This window comes from Lepidochelys olivacea (genome assembly GCF_965140295.1).
Source record: "Lepidochelys olivacea isolate rLepOli2 genome assembly, chromosome: 17".
NCBI classification, from domain to species: domain Eukaryota; kingdom Metazoa; phylum Chordata; order Testudines; family Cheloniidae; genus Lepidochelys; species Lepidochelys olivacea.
In genome coordinates, this window is record NC_140427.1 from 10,898,038 (window position 1) to 10,920,210 (window position 22,173).

General features: G+C 42.6%; 1 protein-coding gene across 2 annotated transcripts in view; it reads right to left on the reverse strand.

Moving 5' to 3' along the window:
* EXO5 (exonuclease 5) overlaps positions 1-22,173 on the reverse strand; it is a 491,361-nt gene that overhangs the window by 100,616 nt on the left and 368,572 nt on the right. Inside the window, exon 3 of one of the 2 annotated variants that reach the window (XM_084651336.1) lies at positions 14,475-14,568. The exons of the other annotated variant lie outside the window; for it this stretch is intronic. The gene's annotated coding sequence lies outside the window, so the exon portion shown is untranslated. The remainder of the gene's footprint in view (positions 1-14,474; positions 14,569-22,173) is intronic. 2 annotated transcript variants of the gene reach the window in all.

The window sequence follows — 22,173 nt, forward strand, 5'->3', positions numbered from 1 at the left end:
AACATGAAGGAATACTTTGTGTGCGCCCAGCCAAGGTTTTATGGTCAAAAGTCAATATCCTGTATTTTTTTTAATTGCATTCCATTTTCTCAAAGAAGGTCTAAATAATTTGGGAGCCAGAGCATGATATTATGAGAAATAATATTTTGCAGCTTCTCTTGACATGAGAGCAAGGCTTCTATGAATGTGGACAGTAAATTAGAAAGACTCACTTTGAGTTAATCTGCAAGGCTGGAAAGTAAATTAAGAGCTAATTGGGAAAAAGATGGGTACAGAACTGAGATCTGAACTTGCCACCAGAAACTTAATAACTAGGAAAGCATATTGGAAAATGTTCAAGTAATTAATGGAGGCTAGAACAAAAAAATAAACCTTGTTAAATTCCCCTATGAACTTAACATGAAAGGTTAATATATTTTATCAGAGTAAAATCCTTTCTGCCCGACAAGAGTCTGGCGCCTAAGAAAATGATTATATATACACACAGCAGAAATTATGTTCTCAAGAATTTAGAGGTTGGCCTGGCTGTTCTTACCAAATGAAACATTATGGAACCTTTCAGTTGTTTTAGAAGTCAGCCTATACCCATTTCTCAATGTAGTAACAATAGTTTGGTACCTGCTTATCTTGGTCTGTGAGCGGAACATCATGAAATTTAGAGGGGAATTTACCCACATCTTGCCTGACTAGAAAAATGTGTTGTCTCGTGGTTAAGGCATTTGTCTAGAAGTCATCATTACTATTGAGGATTCTCAGAGGGTATGTTGTCTAATGAGTAGAGCAAGGCCTGGGAATCAGGATTCCTGGATTCTGTTCCCAGCCCAAAGACTGGGAAGACTTAGATTTTTAATTCTCTCTCCCAGTGTTTGTCAGATACCATAAGCTGTACAGTATAGTTGTAAGAATTTCACGGTAAGAGGAAAACATTTTACACACACACACACACACACAATTTGCTATGTGGATCACCATATAGGTTTCCTTAATGATAATGTGTATCGAACTAGATGGTGAAGCCTACACTAGTCCTTATATTTTCAGACTGGTGTGCGAGGTTCCAGCTGCATTACTCTGATAGGGACTGATCCTTGGTTACTCAATGAACATGCGGGGAGGACAGAGTTGGCACTTCCTGACCTCTCAAACACAGATACATGGGTTATTTGGGAGGCTAGTTCAGGCCCTGGTGCAATTTAGAGCTTCAAGTCTGCTCGAACGTATGCTGGTTATTGGAAAAGTCCCCCGGAGGCCTTTCCATTGGCCCAGCTGCTGGAGTGCAGTGTATTTTGGTTTCAGAGTAGCAGCCGTGTTAGTCTGTATTCGCAAAAAGAAAAGGACTTGTGGCACCTTAGAGACTAAAATTTGAGCATAAGCTTTGTTTGAGCTACAGCTCACTTCATTCGATGTGAAGTTAAATAAATGTGTTAGTCTAAAGGTGCCACAAGTACTCCTTTTCTTTTAGTGTATTTTGGCTACACCCACTCTGTTCGCAAATATACCCCCTATCCAGGGGACTATGAAGTGGGTGGCATAGACATATTTATGCCAGTTTTGTGTCACTAGGGTATTTCTCTGCTGCATCTATACAAAGGAGACTTCACCTGGACTGAGGACCTGGCCCATAGTCAGTAAATGGGTTGTTTGTCCTCTCGCATATCCTAAAGTAATTCCCTTATCGCCAATGGAGTTTCTTCTTGTATTCTCTGTTTAAAAATAATTAAAAGGTTGGTGCTTTGCTTAGATTTAGCTCAGGCAACAAGTAAGCTGCCCAAAGGGCACTTTGGTGGGGATTGTCAAAGGAATTAAATGGAGTTTGGTGGCCAGCTCCCACTGAATTGCTCTGGGATTTGGGAGCCTAAAGCAAAGTCAATGGGAATTAGGTGCCTGAGTTCCTAAGGTACCTTTGCAAATCCCAGTCTTCATTTCTCAAATTGCTAATTTATCACCATCTTCCCTGCTGCACATGCAGTGCCTACCACTCTCAAGTCATCATCTGCCTTCCTAAGCATCCCTGTGTATTCAGCTTTTCCACATAAGTCATTCTTGTTCAGCTTATCAAAAAAAAAAAAAAAAACAAAACCCACCACCCTTAAGATTAGTGCAAGTAGATAGATACCTTGCAAGACTGGACACCATCTGTTCCACTTCATGGATCTGAAGTACACGAGCAAGAAAAGTGTCTCTGTAGGAGTTATTTAAAGCATAACACTGGCTATCTGCTTTACATGGGGGGTAAGGGGGAGAGGGGATTTTTCCATGGAAGTAGTTGACATGCTGCATGGCAAGAGGAATTTGTATAAAACAGAATTCCAACTGAACCATGAAAATTGCTGCACAGTGATTCTCAGACACCCTTTACCATTAAAAATATGTTTAAGGGAGAGAAACCTGCTCTGCACCCAAGTGAAACAAATCCCATTGGCTTTTTCCAAGAACACTATAAATATAAGAGCAGCTGTGGCTTATATTTTGTACCTGAAGCTTATAAAAATTCAAACAGACATTAAAAAGGATTTTTTGCCCCCAATGCATCTATCCAGTCAATAAAAGAAATTGAGCAACCTATCTGGCAAGTAAAAAGCTCAACAGTTTCCCCAGTTATTTAAGGGGATAGTGCTTAGAGACGCAGTGATGACTTTGGGGTTCTTAAGCAATCCTACAATCCATCATCAAGCAATTCAAAAGAAGATTCAGGGATGGGAAGGCAAAGTTTGAGAACTAATCAAGTTAATACGCAACACCGATAGTTTGTATGCCTCTTGCTTACTGCTTTGTTTGCGATGGAAGGCTGGGAAGTGATGCGAACGCAGGTGTCAGAAACCAGTGCAACGTCGAAAGTGGGAACAGATCACTAAAAACCAGGGACCTGAGTCTCACTTACGCTAAGGGCTTATCTTCAGACTTGTTTGTATAATGCCTAGCACAATGGGGTCCTGATCCTAGGCACTATGGTTGATATAATGATTGCAAAATGTATGGATGGATAATACTTAAGGAGTTAAGTATTTCTACTGAAAATTATGTTCTTAAGGTCATGGAATTAAGGCAAGTTACCAAGGAGGTGACATACCATGGAAATGTTCCTTTCAGACAAAGTAGCAGACACCCCTCTCCGGTCATTTGTGTATTACATGCCTCAAAACCTCTGCCTATTCCTGTATTGAGCCACAGGAAAGAAAAAAAAGAAATTCTATAAGAATAAATAGACAGCAGGGGTGGGGTTCTCTGTTTATGAATAAGGGCAATGGATCATCCTAGTATATCTTTGAGTACAAAGCAATGCACTGGATCCCTCACCTAAGAGACAGCTGACAGTGTGCTTGTCTCATTGAAGCAGGCTCACAGCCAACCTGGTTGCAAAGTGCTACAAGGATTTTGGGTTAGCAATACTTGGTTAGATATAAGTACCTTAACAACTCTAGGCTCTAGAATGCATGCGGTTTTACGTGTATCCATTTATTTCCAATACTGCTACTTGCTACTACTTGAAACTGTGCTTTGTGAAATAAACTTGTACTTGATTTCACTATGAACAAATCTCAGCGCTGTGTGTTAACGGGAGCGGTGGTCTGCCATAGAACCGGTAAGCTGGGGATCCCTGTTTCTTTGGGAGCAGTGAATCTGTGAATGGACACTCCAGGGAGCCAGTGGGCCAGAGAATGGATACTCCAGGGAGCCGCTTGGGGGCTCAAGGATTGGGATGTACAGTCAGTAACCTGGAGGGTAACAGCGAGGCCTGTACGGCCCGGAGGAGGGCGGCTTGTGTTGTGTGTGACTGGTGGAGTTGGGGAACTGACCCGCAGCATGCACAGACTTTGCTTCCTCATGCTAAGGACAGGCGATAGCGAGGTACCTTGCACTCTGGTTGTCCCCAGGAAGCATCACAAGCACCCTTACAGATATCCTGGGTCAGCTCCCCCGGCCCAAAAAAGGGACAATCCTGGGAAAGTCTGGATAGGTGGCAACCCTAAGTACAGGTCTAAAGAGGCAGGTGTGTCTGGAAAGCATTCCCCTTTACCTTGCTGTAAAGGTACAATGGGTCAGATTCTCCGAGTGGTTCAAAGGAGCTGTAAAGGTGGCTTATCCAGCTTACTGGGGTACGTCTTCACTAGGAAGAGAGGTGTGTTCTCACCTTAGCCAACATGTGGTAAAATCCAAGCGAAGACAAGGCAGGCTGTAGCTTTTAGACACATTAGCAGGTCGAGGAACAGACCACGGGGCAGCCTCATGTTTATCTTGATCTCCTAAATCATGTTAAAACCACCTGCTTGTCTTTCCTAGGATTTTAACTCGTGTACACTAACACCCCCCCCCCACCCTTCTTTTTCCTAGTGAGGACAACGACATGAGGATTTCCCCAGTATGCAGCAATCCTTCTGGTTTGCAGAGCCAGTACAGCTAGCTATGTATCTTCTCCCTTCTGAGTCTCCATCATTCAGCTCCTGGGTGGGATTCTTCTTTTACAGTTTCCCTCAATCATAATTCATTTTTCTTCAATAGTTTTCATCAGGTGCTGGGATATTTCTTTTACCTACCTCTTAGCGAACTGGCACAAACCAGTTGCTAGCATTTGGCAATCTATACAACTCGTGTCAAGTCAGCGGGTTTTTTAATTCTGTAGCTTAGATTGACCTGACTGCGCTATAAACATACGTAATCAATCAAGATCTAGCTTCACACTCTATGTAATTTACTCCTTTTTAATAACCTGTATACTGCAAACAAACATTTTGCCAATTCTGATCTGAGTCAGTCACAAGCTAGTGCTGAAAAGCACTGGCTCATTTAGCTTCCTACAATCTCTTGTAGCATTTTAATTCTCCTCTTCTCTTCAAAGAAACCAAAAGGCTAAATTAGGATTTGAACTGGACTTTATTTTGATCCCATGGCACATCCTGTTACCTATTAGACCTTTAAAGGTCTAACACCTATGGTCACAAAACATTCCTGAAGAGGACCATTGTGGTCACTGTTACTTGTATTTTCTGTTTCCAGTCTGATTTACGATAATCTCATAGTTCTGTTCCACATTGTGACATAAACATTGATTTCTTATTAGGAAAGAGATCTGCCCTAATTACCCCACTACTGTACATTTATAAGTGGGGAAAATTACTCAAAGCCATTGACTTGTGTTCACCATTGATAGAACAACTCTAAGACAGGGTCTTAAATGATTGGACAGGGACACTGCACGTACATAAAAGCCCAAAATAGGCCACTGATCTGAACATCTTGAACATTGGAGACTCTCAATCCAAATCCAGATTCAAATACAAAATGCCCCTTCTCTATAGATTCAAAATCTCCTTTTTGAGAAAGTTGCTTTGCCAGAAGAGCACAATCCAGTCCTTTGTGATTAAATTCTAAAATGCGCTTCTCTTGGTTAGTAGTTTTCCTGATAGTTATGAATTTTGTGCTTGCTTAATTCACCCCTGGCCTGGGCAATTAAAGCAGTTAGATGTGTAGTTTCCCATCTGCATGCCTACTTATAGGTTAAGGGGCTGTTTGGAAATCCACTGATGTCAATAGAAGCATTTCCACTGATTTAATTGGGCTTTGATTCCCACCCCCTGTGCACATGCACATTAAATATAGGTATAATCACCAAAAGAAAGCTGTCATTTTCAGTCTTGCTCTCCATTCCCCTTACCCATTTCAGGAGGCGATTTCATGGGCACTGAATTACTTTAGGGTGCCAAACACCTTTTCTCTACTTTCCAGTGTAGAGGGTGCGGCAAAACACTTGATCCATAATGAAAGATTCATGACAACAGGTCCATCGATGTTTGGGTAGATCTTTAAAGCCTACATATTACAGTACTTCCCAAACTCGTTTTTAAATTAAGCTGGTTCTGTAATTCAGTTACATGTGCATTATTTGATAAATGTGGATTGCAGTAAATGCTCTTAAGCCACCTCTTTAAAGTAGAATATAAAAGTTTTATTAATGTGCTTCATAAATGATAATATTTTATCATTTAATAAAGCAAAGAGAACAAATCATTTTCTCCCAATGATACATTGTCTACAGGGAAAAAGTGTATTGATCTTAACAGTTCCCGTCTATTTTCAGAACCTTCAAAGAACAGCTATTACAATTCAATTATCATGCTTCATTAACCAAGTTAGAAATTACTACAAGCTTTAGTTTTTTTTTTTTTAAAATAAAAGGGTTCAACACAGTTGTTTATGGAATATAATGTAGTGTTCATTTGATAAACTCTGATGGAATGAGCACTTAACCACGCAACGCTGCAATAACCATACCCCACTCTGAAAACACTGGACTAAAATTAGACTTATGCTTCACTGTCCATTGAGTGAGCCTGTTGTGATTAGGGCCTGATCCAAATCTCAGAGGTCATTAGAAAAAAAAACAAAAAACAACTCCAGTGGGCTTTAGATCAGACCCTTAAATAAAATATGCCAAATATATACAAAGCAGTAAAGTTTAGCTACTTATACAGCTCTTAACATGTGAGGATTTGAGTGAGAGTAGCCATTTTCCCAATCACTGGGCACCTTCCCTGTATACACACTCAAATTCTGGGTCAGGTGACAAAGTGGTTTTAGGGCAGTGCCACAGGCAGAACAGCTTCTGTCTGTGTGTGTTGTAAATGCCAGGGCCAAATCTTCAGCTGGTGTCAACTGATATAGCTCAATTGACTTCTCGTGCCTCAGTTCTCCATCTGCAAAATGGTGATATTTCCTTCCTGCGCCCATTCTTTGGCTGTCTTGTCTCTTTAGACTGTAACCCCTTTAGGGCAGGGAGTGTGCCAACTGACAAGCTGAGGATCTGGCTCCAACCCATGTGGCTCTGAGGTTTTTAAAAGGGAAAGTTTAAAACATAGATCGATGCAAAGGGCATTGAAAACACCCCTGTGAAGTTTGAAATAAGAATGATAATTCCCAAGAGAAGGAACTGAAGCACAGATAGATCATGGCTCCAGTTCACTAGGGTACTTAAGCATCTGATTAATCCCTTTGACGCTAACCCGATTGCTCATGTATTTCAATATCTCGCTGGACTAAGGCCTAGGTCTTTTGCCCAAGGTCATGTAGCAATACTGAGAGAGCTCCAGGAATTGAACCCAGGGTTTCTGAATCTCTGTCCAAAGCTTTAGAGCATCCTCCCTCCACTTGCTTAAATGTTGTTATTCCTCTTTGCATTAGTCCTTCACGGACTTGCCAAGTGGTCAACAATGGGTATGTACACACACACACAGTGAATACTATGCAGAAGAAATATTTTTCAAATCCGTTCTAGTGTCATCTTTGATTAATTCTCATCTCTCTCCTCATTATGGCTCATCCCTCATTTCAAAGGTGTCCTTCAACGAGGACACTAGGAGCGCGCTGAGAAGCGAAAACTGACAAGGAATAAACTAATATGGTGAATCGGCAAATGTTTCAAACAGTAGCACCTGAGGCTTAACACTCATTTCCAAATTGCTGCTGCTCGTCACGAGTTCTCTTCTTTAGTGAAATATCTTCCTAGTCAAAGAGTCAGGAAATTATTGCATCTCTCTGAGAGCAACATCAGGGCAGATGACAGCTAAATGGAGCCTGCATAAAAGGAATATAAACATCTATATGCAATTCACCTATTTCTCCCCCGGCGCCCCCACAGCACAACACAGTTGAAGGTTAAGCGAGTCCTTTATTGTTTCATAGTTCAGAGACCATGACCAAAGTGGCAATAAAATGGATACAGGAAAATGTCCACTGCCATCCAGCCCCTAGGTTCTTCCTATACAAACAGTAACTATTATGCCAAATTACTATAGGATATCCTTTGTAAAGGAGGCTGAAATTCACAGACAGAATTTGAGCCAATTTCCCTATTAAAATAGGTTGAAAACATCAAACAGAACTCATCTCGGGATATATTTCATCTTAAGATTTAATGACAAGGTCAGTATCACTTAAAACATGTGTTCTCTAGAATATTTCAAGGACATATCAAGCCTTATTTTTTTTTCTTTAAGTTTTTATTTGTTTTACAAGCCTAGGGTAGGCCATTTGAGGAATTCTGTTTTAAGATACTCCTGCTACGTACTGTAGGTATGTCCACCCCTAGTCTCATGCCCTTGAAATAATGCCTTGAGAGCTGGTTCATACATCACCTTTGAAATCCTACTTTGCAATACAACTGACAGATCTTCAAGCAGTTCCTTCTTTGGGCTACAACTTGACAAGTCCTTTGATAGACTGTCTCTCTTCATTCTGTTGCTAATCCAAGCAGATTTCTTTTCTAACTTACTATTAATTCTTCTTGGAATACTATCCAAGATACATCAGGCCAAAACACGTATCCTTGAGGTTGTAGCTTGAGGTTTAACTGACAATTGTTCCAATCTACTGAGGTCTTTTTTGCATTATGTTTTAAGTTAAAAATGCCAGTTACTTAGCTGGCAATTAAATTTAGATAAAAACAAAATCCTTCAAGCCATGCCTCCTCATTATTGTAGAACTTGAGCATTCAACAGCAATAATGATTGACAGTACTTAAGTTCTGCCGAGTCGACCTCATATAGAAGGGACTAAGAATAGAAGGAGACATCGGTTCTTTGGTAAAACAGATTTCTAGATTCAGATGTCTAGGTTTAAACACAGAAAAAAAAAGTTTTAATGAAGTGCAAAAGGTAAAAAATTCCAAAGAGACAAGATTTGTTGCTCTCAGCACAGGACTGGGAGCTGGGAACTCTCCAATTTTGACCATTACTTCAGAAGTAGGTAAGTCAATCACAGGGGGTGTCTGCCTCAGTTTCCTCATCTGTAAAAATATGTATGGTGATATTTAAATACATCATAGTACTTCTCATTCACATTTTGGTTTCCAACTGCAAATATGTAGGATGTAAAACAAAAAAAAACCTTAAAATATATAGAAAACCTAGGCTAACTTCTTGGGCTGATGTCCTTGAAACATTTTAGAGAACACACTTTAGTACCGTGACTTTTATCACTGGTTGCTTAGGTGATGTTCAAAAGTGTAACCAGGGTACCTGGAAATTCTATAGGTGATCTCCATTCATTGAACAAAGCAGTCTCATTACTTAACTGTAACAGTAAATACATGTTTCTTTAATAAAGGATGGTTTGTATTTTTTGTTGAAAGTCTGCAATGTGCTAAACACAATGGGCCAAATTCTCCTATAAGTTAAATGGAGAAGACTTCCTTAAAATCCATGGAACTGCACTCATTTACACCAGCAGAGAACTGGTCCTCATCTGAGCCCTCTAAAAAACATTGTTAATGTTTTTACCATTTTGAGGATATATAATGTATTCTCCTAAATCACTGGGGGACTGTATTTAAAAGCTACTTGATAACCAGTGGTTTAATCTATTGTTTGTGACATAAAATATTATTATATATTTATTTAAAAATGGAGTCTGCTTTACCAAAGAAAAAAAAATACCAACTGTTTGCCAGATTGCCGGAAGACTTTGAAAGAAGCCATGTCTTTTCAATCCTAGTTATCAACTAATTAAACCACACTCTTGTTTGCAGATATAGAACCAGTAATAAAAACTCTAATGGAATGTCTTTTGTTAGCATAGGAACAAACTGTTCAGATCACATTACAAAGTTTGCCTTTTTGCTGACTGGTGACTAGCATTGCTTTCTGTTCTAGATTCATGTTCACAGTATTATTTTGTTACATTTAATCTTATTCTAATTTATTATGCTTATTTTAAAAAACAAGCGTGTTTGTATACATATGTATACACAAACAAAAACATACTAAGAGTTGGTTAAAAAAATTGTGGAAACTCTTCAGGCATTAAGTGAAAAATCAAATTTGCAGTGAAAATTTTCCTCTGAAATTTTTAAATTTGTTGAATTTTGGCTAGCTTTATACATGGATGAAGGCTCGAAAATTTTCATTTAAAATTTTCAGGCCTAAAGTATGCGGTGGGGGTTATCAAATATTTTACACACAAAAATTGAAGGGTGGAAAATTTTGACCAGCTTTGCTATCTAGCATCTATCCATCAATTCACAGAGAGAGAAAGGTAGAAAATGACAGCCAGCCAGCAACATGGTTAATACTAGAGGCAGAAGAGACTTGCTCAAAGAATGGGTACCTGCCCAATGTGTATAGAAAATCTGAATGCCGCGTTACACAACCAGGAAACAGCTAGTTCTTTTCTTTGCTAACATGAATATGTAACAAATACGATTAAGACATCATAGTTGGTATATTAGGTCTCGGTTTCTTTAGAGAATGAGACAGTCCGGCAAAAGCAACAGCCTTTTCCCCTGCAAGGCTTCGTACTTGAGTCTTGATAGGCACAGGTTATAACACAAAATAAACGAAGGGTTTGTACATAAACACAGAATCAAATTGGTGCTCAGGTACAAAACTGTGCTGTAAAGGCATGGCTAGATTAGTTTCAGTTAGATAGAGATGGACAATTACTATTCCATCCTCCAAACAAGTAGGTATATGAATGCCTTGGAGGCTTCCTTTTTGCCAGGTAGCAGAGCAGATCAAAAATGGCGTGTGCATGCATATATCTCACCTTGCACTTAAAAAAAATTGACAAAAAATAAGAACTGAAAAAATTTCCCACCCCCCGTTTGCCTCCCTTTTTACCTCCTCCCCTGCTTTCCTTTTTCCATCTCCAGTGGCAAAATTGGGGGGGAGGGGAGAAAAGGAAGATGAGTAGAGAAAAGAACCTCCCCCTCAACAAACAAAAATCCTCACCCAAAAACTGGAAACATTTTGGTTTTTATTGTTTGTCAAAAAAGTGAGATTGTGACAAAAACAATTTCATTTAATCCAAAAGAATTTTCGTAAAAAAAAAGTTTCAGTGAAAAGGTATCTTGCTCTTTTATAGTTTCCTGGGTTCCTATTGAGTGCTTTGTGGGATTTCCAGTCCTTGTCCTCAATTTGTCATCGCGCCCTGCCCACGTGAGAGAGCTCTAAGCAGGGAGTTAATTCCTTGCTTGCTAATAATTAGAGCCTCTGTTCAGAGTTAAGGTCTTTTTAGAGGGGAAGGAGAAATAAGCTAAACAAACCATCACTTCTCCTTTTCTAAGCTGCTCTCCACAGTACTTTATTAGCAGCGCTTCATGTGTCATATTGACAAAAGTGACAATATGTTGCTTGGCATGGGTTGGGTCTGCAAGAGCACCCACGACTCATCCGTCGTTTTCAGTGAGAATGTGTATGAGGAAGACCAAAATTATTCTAACCACAGGTCTAATGTGATAAAGTTAGCTCTCTCAGCACAAGCACACTTCAGTGCGATCCAGTCCTGAGCTACTGCAGCTTCAAGAAGGGCTGGTGTTACCATGTACTGATCATAGAATATCAGGGTTGGAAGGGACCTCAGGAGGTCATCTAGTCCAACCCCCTGCTCAAAGCAGGACCAATCCCCAACTAAATCATCCCAGCCAGGGCTTTGTCAAGCCTGACCTTAAAAACTTCTAAGGAAGGAGATTCTACCACCTCCCTAGGTAACGCATTCCACCTAGGTAACCACCCTCCTAGTGAAAAAGTTTTTCCTAATATCCATCCTAAACCTCCCCCACTGCAACTTGAGACCAACTACCTGAGAGGTGGTTCCAGAGAGGATGGTTCTAGACTATCCTCAGTGGTAACTGACGACAGGACAAGGAGTAATGGTCTCAAGTTGCAGTGGGGGAGGTTTAGGTTGGATATTAGGAAAACCTTTTTCACTAGGCCATCTACTCCCCATGTTGTGATGCCCAGCGCAGCAGTCTGGGAGCTGACCTTGTTAGTGAAGACAGAGGCACAGAAAGCATTGAGTACATTAGCTTTTTCCACATCCTCTGTCACTAGGCTGCCTCCCTCATTCAGTAAGGGGCCCACACTTCCCTTGGCTTTCTTCTTGTTGCCAACATACCTGAAGAAACCCTTCTTGTTACTCTGAACATCTCTTGCTAGCTGCAGCTCCAGGTGTGATTTGGCCCTCCTGATTTCATTCCTACATGCCCGAGCAATATTTTTATACTCTTCCCTGGTCATTTGTCCAATCTTCCACTTCTTGTAAGCTTCTTTTTTATGTTTAAGATCTGCAAGGATTTCACCGTTAAGCCAAGCTGGTCACCTGCCATATTTACTATTCTTTCGACACATCGGGATGGTTTGTCCCTGTAACCTCAATAGGGATTCCTTGAAATACAGCCAGCTCTCCTGGACTCCTTTCCCCCTCATGTTCTTCCCCCAGGGGATCCTACCCATCAGTTCCCTGAGGGAGTCGAAGTCTGCTTTCCTGAAGTCCAGAGTCCGTATTCTACTGCTTACCTTTCTTCCCTGTGGCAGGATCCTGAACTCTACCAACTCATGGTCACCGCCTCCCAGATTCCCATCCACTTTTGCTTCCCCTACTAATTCTTCCTGGTTTGTGAGCAGCAGGTCAAGAAGAGCTCCCCCCCTAGTTGGCTCCTCCAGCACTTGCACCAGGAAATTGTCCCCTACATTTTCCAAAAACTTCCTGGATTTTCTATGCACCGCTGTAGTGCTCTCCCAGCAGATATCAGGATGATTAAAGTCACCCATGAGAACCAGGGTGTGCGATCTAGTAGCTTCTGCGAGTTGCCGGAAAAAAGCTTCATCCACCTCATCCCCCTGGTCTATAGCAGACTCCCATCACTACATCACTCTCGTTGCTCACACTTCTAAACTTAATCCAGAGACACTCAGGTTTTTCTGCAGTTTCATACCGGAGATCTGAGCAGTCATATTGCTTCCTTAAATACAGTGCTACTCCCCCACCTTTTCTGCCCTGCCTGTCCTTCCTGAACAGTTTATAACCATCCATGACAGTACTCCAGTCATATGAGTTATCCCACCAAGTCTCTGTTATTCCAATCCCATCATAATTCCTTGACATCACCAGGACCTCCAGTTCTCCCTGCTTGTTTCCAAGGCTTTGTGCATTTGTATATAGGCACTTGAGATAACCTGCTGATCGCCCCTCATTCTCAGTATGAGGTAGGAGCCCTCCCCTCACAGACGTTCCTGCCTGTGCTTCCTCCCGGTATCCCGCTTGCCCACTTACCTCAGGGCTTTGGTGGTCTTCCCCTGGTGAACCTAGTTTAAAGCCCTCCTCACTAGGTTAGCCAGCCTGCTCGCAAAGATGCTCTTCCCTCTCTTCGTTAGGTGGAGCCCGTCTCTGCCCAGCACTCCTCCTTCATGGAACACCATCCCATGGTCAAAGAATCCAAAGCCTTCTCTCAGACACCACCTGCGTAGCCATTCGTTGACTTCCACGATTCGACGGTCCCTACCCCAGCCTTTTCCTTCCACGGGGAGGATGGACGAGAAGACCACTTGCACCTCAAACTCCTTTATCCTTCTTCCCAGAGCCATGTAGTCCGCAGTGATCCGCTCAAGGTCATTCTTGGCGGTATCATTGGTGCCCACGTGGAGAAGCAGGAAGGGGTAGCAATCCGAGGGCTTGATGAGTCTCGGCAGTCTCTCCGTCACATCGTGAATCTTAACCCCTGGCAAGCAGCAGACTTCTGTTTTCCCAGTCAGGGTTGCAGTCCCCCTGAGGAGCGTCCCCGACCACCACCACCCGCCTCCTTCTCTTGGGAGTGGTGGTTGTGGAACCCCCAACCTCAGGACAGTGCATCTCATGCCTGATGCACTGGCCGTCCCAGGTAGCCAACACATGCACCTGACACACATGGAAAAACCTGATATTATTAGGTACATGTGCAAACTACTTCTGCTTGGTGGAGTCATTCCCTCAGCAACCAAATTTAACCATTTCATGTACATCCTACTCTGCAGCACTGCACACAGTACTCCTCCTTTCTCTGGTGCGTTTGGAATAGCCAAGTTTGGTATTAAAGGAGTTGCATGGGGCTTCAGAGGAGGAACGCACTGCAGGAGCAACCACTTAGTGTGCGCGCGCTTTCCCCACGTACACACAGGGGCATATTGTTGGAGGATGTGACACTGTTCAGATCACCGAAACTTGTTTCAACATCAAGCCCTGTGCAATTGTGGTCAAAGAGCTCCTGTGGACCTGAGTTCTAGAGCTGGAACCCTGCTCCCCCTCAGCTTCCTACTGTGGCCAGGGTTTTTCACAGCCATTGAGGATTTGTCCTCAAGTCACCAGAGGAGCTTGTACTGCAAGCTCTTAGAAATCACCTGCAAGGGCAACAGATTCAGCTAGGTTGTGACACCAACGGAAAGCCCTTTGACACCAACAGAAAGATTTCCCATGGACTCCAGTGGGCTTTCGAGCAAGCCTCCAGTTACCATTTTAATGTGTTAGAATCCTAAATTAAGAATATAATGTATCAATATTTTTTGACCAATAGGTCAAATTCTGCCTCAGATACAATAGTGTACTTGGAGTGCACACTCTTTGGGGAAGGGACTGTATGTACAGCACTTAATACAATGGGACCCCAATTCTAATTCTGCCCCATAGGTGCTACCAGAATATAAATAAATAAAATTAAAATTAGAACTCACTCTGTGGAATTACTTTAGTTTGATGCTGAAGCAAGATTTGGCCACTGAGTCTTAAGGGGAAGAATCTCTCAGGGTAACACTTTCCATGGCTCATCTGTAGACCAAAAAAGAAAAAAAACGAACACTGGATGCACACCCAAACTAAATGATACTTATCTGAACAGAACCAAAACTCAAAGAGACTCCAGAGTTGACCCTATGGTGATCTCTAAGAGAAGATGCCTCAACAACAGAGGTCATTGTAGGATCAGAGCTTTGTCACCACTAGTAAACTATTTTTGCAGCCATACGTCCTGTGGCATTGCATTTTACATTTGTGTAACAGAACAGGACCAATATGCTAAAGACCCAGAACAGTTTAAGAAAATGAACCACATTCTGCTGCTATTATGCAGTTAGAAAAGCTTCCATGGACTTTGATTGCACTTTGTCCCTAAATCTGGAGTAAGTCTATTGAAGCTAGTGAAGTTGTGTTTACATGATGATCTCTGTTACATGAGTGTAATCTATTTTGCATATACTATGCCTGATTCTCCTATTAGTTACTCCCAATTCACACCAGTTTAAGTCAGTCACTGGGCCAAAGCCATTTTATGCTGGCATAACTCCAGTTTCATGCCAGCACAATGAATGGCGTGATACAGAAGTAAATCAGGAGCAGTGGAGTTATTAGCGCAGGACTGGTGTAAATGTCCAGCATTCATGCATTTCACTTATTTTTGTAAAAAATCTGTCTTTGCATTTAAAGTTTAATGGAAGATGAATGGCCATTATTTGTATGTCATATTAAACACACAATCACTTCTAAATAACTGTTTAGCATATTACATATTCAATAGTGCATTTAATCTCAATGAGTCCCTCTTCTGGTAAATAAAAACAAACACTTTCTGTCAAAATGAACTCATAGCTCTACCCAGTGTAAGATAAAGAGTCTAACTGACATTTCAGAGACAAGTTATCTGCCTAATAAATAGTCTTGCGTTCATGTCATTTTCAAATTGGCACCTTGCTCCTTTGCTAATTACTTGCTCTGAGCAGAGGATCTGTCAGTGATTTATAGGACAGCTGCTGTTCAAACAAATGAACGGTCTTCTTCCAAAAATAGGGAAGAAGCTGCAAAAGAAACCCTAAAACTAGTGTTTTGCCCCACTCTCAATGCTCACATTCCAAGAGTTCTATCAAGCTGCCTAATATGTTTATGTCCTGTTTTCATCACATGGAGCTTTCTCTCATTCCATTTTTTCCCCTATGATGGAGTATGAGGAGCCAGTAAGATATTCTTCATCAAAACACTTAAAATAAAAAAAACAAACCCCACACATGTTGATCTAGATGATATTTTGTTTTAAAAAACCCCCACAAATGGAACATTTTGGAATTCCATTTTGCAGAAAATTTAGGTTTTTCGGAATGAAAACACATTTAAAAATCACGGCATTGCCCATGAAATGAAAAAAAAAATCCACTTCTTGCCCAGTTCTGCTATTGTTAGTGAAAGGTGCCACATTCTGGATTTCATAATGCGCCAAACCCAAGCCCCATATCTGCGCCTAATGTTTTGGGGGTGGGGAATTCAATATACGGTGTAAGGGGGGGGGGAGACGCACTAAGCAATGCATAAGCTTTGTGCTGGTCCCTGTGGAAAAAAAGGGTGAGAGTCACCCTTTGAAAAGAAAAAAGTGTTAAAAAGGGTAATGCAGTAAAACCCTGATCCAGCAAAACATTTAAGCAGGTGTCCTTTAAACTCATGGGGACTATTTCCAGACAATGTTAATGTGCTCAAGTGTTCTTCTGGACGGCAGCATATCAATATATTACTGTTGTCTCTCTCATGTACTTGCTCTCCTACAGTAGCTCTGTTGTCCTCCAAAGAACCAGAGAGGATGTATTGGAGCTAAAACTCCTAGGGCCAGATTCTCATTTACACTACTCTGAAAATGTAAAGGAGTCTTGAAGTGGGCATAAATTGCACTGGCAGTGCAAAGTGGTCTCAGTGTAAATTAGAATAAGGCCATGTAATAGGGCACCCCCCTTGGAGCATCCCTCTGCAGCACGCCACAACATGAAAGGCATGTGTGCCTCAGTTTCTCCTTTCAGAGGCCCCCAGGACAGTCCAAAATCTTTCTTAGATCAGTTAACCCTTGTGGGGTTAATTTATTACAAAACCAATGTGCACACAAATCATAACAGATGTTCCACAACCATGGTCCAGAATTCACCAGCATAGATCAAACAGTACATGCAACGTACAGCCTGGACATCCCCCATCACATTCCAGCATAGCCCTGGCATCAGCCCTCTTCTGTTCTTCCACCAGAACTGTTCTAGCCCCATCCTTCCAATTGGGAACCTCCACAGCCTCTCTGCTTGGAGAGCATCTTCACCAGGGGAGTATCCCTGTCCTCGTCCCTCTCCCTGTTCTCCTGGTGCCCACTCTCCAGCATGGAGAAGTCAGCAGGTAAGCCCCTTTCTGGTCCTTGGCTCTGGCTCTCCAGCATTCAGGCAGGCAGGCAGGCATCTCCCTCAGCTGCTCCTCCTGCTACCAGCCCTGGCTCTCTGGCTTGGGGACACCAGAGAGGAAAGCCTCTTGCTGGTCTCCTGCCTTCAGCCTTCCTGCAGGTCCCGAACAGTCTCCTAACCAATTGCTCCCTCTTCCCAGGGAGGACCCACAGAAAGCTTTCTGCTCTCTACAGGCTTGCCCGAGATCTCTCCCAACTCCTTCCCTGACTTTTTTCAGCCCCCAGGTGCTGTCCTCACATGCTCTGAATTGGCCAAACAGGAGCCCCTGCTCTGGCATAGGGGTTCTGGGACTGCTTCATCTGCAGAGGCCAACCTCCCCGTGACCGCTTCCATTCATTCCTTGGGAGAGAAACGGAGCGCCAACTTTTCCAGCCCTACTCCATCAATCCAGCGCCTTCGTGCATCCAGCTCTTCGCAAGCAGATCCCATCTCTTTTCAGGCAAACATGGGTGTTTGTGTATGCAGCTGCATACACAACAATGCAGATGTGGTTTAGGAACTGGTGTCTGAAACTGGCCCATATGGACTCATTCTGTTTGCTCTTCTTGAGTCAATGGTGCTCTTAGCACTGTATTTTTAGGATTTAGTGGTAGCTTGGTTCCTTTCATGCATACAACATGAAATACTGATACACTGATCGGTTCTGATTGGGACCTGGCTTCAAATGAAAAAAGCATTTGCCCTGTGAACAAGGTGAACACAAGCCATAATGGAGCGCAGCAGTGTAATACAAATAAGTATGTCCCTTTACATTACCAGGAACACACACTATGCTTTCTCTGCATCCCTGCTCCCAGTTCCCTTGAATGTTCCACCAGGAAGGTTTTTGTAAATAAGGGGTCTCACTTAACATACTCAGTGAAATACAGTATTAATGAACCTTTAAATATCACATGGTCTAGTGGGAATAAGGACAGGGCCAGGAATCCAGAAAGCGTGAGCTCTCACCCCAGCTCGACTACTGGCTGTTGTGTGACAAAGCCCTGGCTGGGATGATTTAGCTGGGGATTGGACTAGATGACCTCCTGAGGTCCCTTCCAACCCTGATATTCTATGATTCTAAGTCCATTCTCCTCTGGGTCTCCAGGTCCCTAGTTGTAAAGCGAAGACAGTAATTCTCAGGGGCGTTGTGAGCAGAGCTGGGCAAGTAGTGGATTTTTTTTTTGTTGGTTAGCAATTAAGAAATAATTTCAAGGCAGACCATAACCAAACATTCTTTGTGAATTGAAAAGTCGGGGGTAGGGGTGTGGGAGGGGATGGAGAGAATAACTTCAGCTCAAATGAAACCCTTCATTCGGACAAAATTCAAATATTTAGTTTTGATCGTGAATTTTTTTTTACCATGTTTTAGCAATTTTTAAGGAAATTTTTTAATAAGTCATTTCAAAAAAGGAAAGGTTTCATTTCCAAAGTGTCCAGATGAAACACCGAGGTTTTGTTGGTTTTTTTTTGGGGGGGGGGGGCGGCAGGGAACCGAAGAAGGTAATTTGCCTTTTCCTCCAAAAAATTGGGCAAAAAAATCAACACAAATCTGTGAAAGCTGTCAGTTTCACTGAATCAGCACTTTTCATAAAAAAGTTCTAGCTGAAAAACTTTCACCCAGCTCCACACGTTCACTGAAGACCTACAGCTAGACTATGCTTGGCATGTATCACGTGCCAGCAAAGACTCAAGTGTTACCGTAATCCAAATAATGACCAGAGTGGTTACTATTGCATCTCCTAAAAGCCCCAGTTAGGATCAGGGCCCCATTGCCTTAGGTTCTGTAGAGAAACACCTTAAGAGAGTCTCAGCCCTAAAGAGTTTACAATATAAATTGAAGTCAAGATGCAGCGAGTGTCAACACCACTAAGTTATTGGTCTGAATTGTACCGAGGTCGATGCTCATAACTGGAAGCTGCTGTCATTTGGAGTCCTACGTCAAATAATGCTGATAGTCCCAGGTTGATTCCTAGCAGACTCACGCCCACTTCCTGAAAAATAGCCATCATTACTGGCATCCTTATGCAAGAGGTGCTAAGGACTGAGAAGACCCTCCCAGATCATACAGGTCAAGGCTGCTGCATGCTGGGGGCGGGGGGGGGGGGGTGGTAGCAGGCAATTTTTGCAATGGTATTGCCTGTTCCTCGGATGGCTAGAAGATTTCAGCTCTGAAGGCTGTCAGGCTGCCAGCTTTCATGAGCACTAAATTGCCTAATGAAATCAAATACTTGGGAAGTGCTTAATTTTGCATGTGTTAGCACAAAAATTAACACTGCAAGCCAAATCTGTTTATTGTCATGGCATTTATGCCATTTTTGTCGTCACACTTTTACAGGTCATAAGCATAACGAAAGCCCCCACCGAAAATACGGGTACCATATACACTTCCAGTTCTACAGTAAAGTGAATTAAAGGGAAAGCTTGGAGGAAAAACAGTAACTTGTAGCCGCCACAAGACTGCTTTTTTCTATTCCTTCCGTACACAGGGTCTGTCCCTCTACTCAGTCACATCAGTTTGGCACTAGTAACATACCAGTATCATACCATAAGAGAAGTTTTAAACCCTGCCAGTAATAACCGTCTGTCTCCCCATCAGTCCAAAATTTGTGCCCAAATTCCAAACACAATAAATGCAGGGGAGACAGGAAGGATGGCTTGTGGTTTGGGCATTGGACTGGGATGCAAAAGATCTGGCTTCAAATCTTGGTTTTACCACAGATTCTGTGTGTGACCCCGGGGACTCACTTCGACCCAGACCTAGGTACCACGGACATTTTCCAACCCCCTCCTCAGCTGCTGCCAACCCCGTAGACAACTAAGTTTCTGCCAGTTGGCATTTGCCAAGCCACCTAAGCCCTAATGTGCAGCTCAGAGCCCTAGGTCAAGCTGAAGTAGGATTTTCATACTACTTATCTCACCAGCAGAACTCTCATATATAAATGTGCTCAGAGCACAGCTAATACCGGTTATCCACCAGCCCCCTCACTCAGAGGCAGGCCACCAATTGGTGGAGGGGCAGCCAAGCAACTGCACAGAACACAGATGGGGGCATGAAAACGTAGGGGAAACCTGAGGGTGGTACTGAGCATGAGCAGTGCGGGAGGCAGGGGAAGAGATGTGCATTTTGCCTGCGAGGGCATGATCTAACCTGGTTTAGGTGCCTCACTTAAGGCAGAGCCCCTAACTCCAGGAGAAGGTTGTGAGGAAAATTCTATTAATAAGCATAAAGTAGCCTTAAACCCCCCCGCCCCACAACATTTTGAGTTATTTAAATAAGTATGACATCAAATATTTGACACATGATACAATCACTGCTGAATCACTGAGCAGTGTTTGGTAGATAGAAAAGGAGTACTTGTGGCACCTTAGAGGCTAACCAATTTATTAGAGCATAAGCTTTCGTGAGCTACAGCTCACTTCCTCAGATGCATATCGTGGAAACTGCAGCAGGCTTTATATATACACAGAGAATATGAAACAATACCTCCTCCCACCCCACTGTCCTGCTGGTAATAGCTTATCTAAAGTGATCATCAGGTGGGCCATTTCCAGCACAAATCCAGGTTCTCACCCTCCACCCCCACCCCCCACAAATTCACTCTCCTGCTGGTGATAGCCCATCCAAAGTGACAACTCTTTACACAATGTGCATGACAATCAAGTTGGGCTATTTCCTGCACAAATCCAGGTTCTCTCACATCCCCCCCATCCCCATACACACACAAACTCACTCTCCTGCTGGTAATAGCTCATCCAAACTGACCACTCTTCAAGTTTAAATCCAAGTTAAACCAGAACATCTGGGAGAGGGGGTAGGAAAAAACAAGAGGAAACAGGCTACCTTGCATAATGACTTAGCCACTCCCAGTCTCTATTTAAGCCTAAATTAATAGTATCCAATTTGCAAATGAATTCCAATTCAGCAGTTTCTCGCTGGAGTCTGGATTTGAAGTTTTTTTGTTTTAAGATAGTGACCTTCATGTCTGTGATTGCGTGACCAGAGAGATTGAAGTGTTCTCCGACTGGTTTATGAATGTTATAATTCTTGACATCTGATTTGTGTCCATTTATTCTTTTACATAGAGACTGTCCAGTTTGACCAATGTATATGGCAGAGGGGCATTGCTGGCACATGATGGCATATATCACATTGGTGGATGTGCAGGTGAACGAGCCTCTGATAGTGTGGCTGATGTTATTAGGCCCTGTGATGGTGTCCCCTGAATAGATATGTGGGCACAATTGGCAACGGGCTTTGTTGCAAGGATAAGTTCCTGGGTTAGTGGTTCTGTTGTGTGGTATGTGGTTGTTGGTGAGTATTTGCTTCAGGTTGCGGGGCTGTCTGTAGGCAAGGACTGGCCTGTCTCCCAAGATTTGTGAGAGTGTTGGGTCATCCTTTAGGATAGGTTGTAGATCCTTAATAATGCATTGGAGGGGTTTTAGTTGGGGGCTGAAGGTGACGGCTAGTGGCGTTCCGTTATTTTCTTTGTTAGGCCTGTCCTGTAGTAGGTAACTTCTGGGAACTCTTCTGGCTCTATCAATCTGTTTCTTTACTTCTGCAGGTGGGTATTGTAGTTGTAAGAAAGCTTGACAGAGATCTTGTAGGTGTTTGTCTCTGTCTGAGGGGTTGGTGTTTTTTCCTACCCCCTCCCCCAGATGTTCTGGTTTAACTTGGATTTAAACTTGAAGAGTGGTCAGTTTGGATGAGCTATTACCAGCAGGAGAGTGAGTTTGTGTGTGTATGGGGGTGGGGGGATGTGAGAAAACCTGGATTTGTGCAGGAAATAGCCCAACTTGATTGTCATGCACATTGTGTAAAGAGTTGTCACTTTGGATGGGCTATCACCAGCAGGAGAGTGAATTTGTGTGGGGGGGTGGAGGGTGAGAAAACCTGGATTTGTGCTGGAAATGGCCCACCTGATGATCACTTTAGATAAGCTATTACCAGCAGGACAGTGGGGTGGGAGGAGGTATTGTTTCATATTCTCTGTGTATATATAAAGCCTGCTGCAGTTTCCACGATATGCATCTGAGGAAGTGAGCTGTAGCTCACGAAAGCTTATGCTCTAATAAATTGGTTAGTCTCTAAGGTGCCACAAGTCCTCCTTTTCTTTTTGCGAATACAGACTAACACGGCTGTTACTCTGAAACCTGTTTGGTAGATGTTAATGTAATTCATAGCCTTGTATTTGTT